We start from the raw sequence: 673 nt of genomic DNA on the forward strand, positions 1-673 counted from the left end.
ATTTTATTTATTTTACCCTTTCCCAATGGTTGATCTGTAGACCATGGTTTATCACACGCGATCAAAGGATTCATTTCCTCCTCTTCCGACTGAGAATTGCAAAAGAAAAGTGAAAGCGACTAATGCTAAGGTTATGTGCAAAACTATTGAAAAGAAGTGTCTTTCAGACAAGTTGGTATCAAACCTTGAGAGCAGAAAATAAAGAAGTTAGAAGAAGAGTTGTTGGACATGCGCGAGTGGGCAAAGTTGTTACCCTACGCCAATCCAACTTTGGAGACGAACATGGACATATCACCTTTCGCAAGGCAAGTCACTCTCCAAAATATCGTCCTCCGGATTATTCTACCTCTCAAAGTCAACCGAGCTCCATTCAAATGCTTCTAAAGAACATCTACTTTCCAAATCACCCATATCCTCAGCAAACACCATGCATATGCTCCTAAACCTCAACATCTTACTTTACACCCGCATTATCCCACTATGCAAGCTCCTCAATACGAAACACCTCTGCACCAAGTTCCTTGGCATCATGCACCTCTTATGCCATTTCCAAACCCTCCATATCAAATGTCTCTGTACCAAAGGCCTCCTATGCCATATAATTTGGAACTACGTCAGACCTGATTCCCGTTTAAGAGGGGATACGTAGGCGCTCCTATGGGGTTCGGTCTTA

This window comes from Solanum pennellii, chromosome 2 (assembly GCF_001406875.1).
Source record: "Solanum pennellii chromosome 2, SPENNV200".
Taxonomy (NCBI): Eukaryota; Viridiplantae; Streptophyta; class Magnoliopsida; order Solanales; family Solanaceae; genus Solanum; species Solanum pennellii.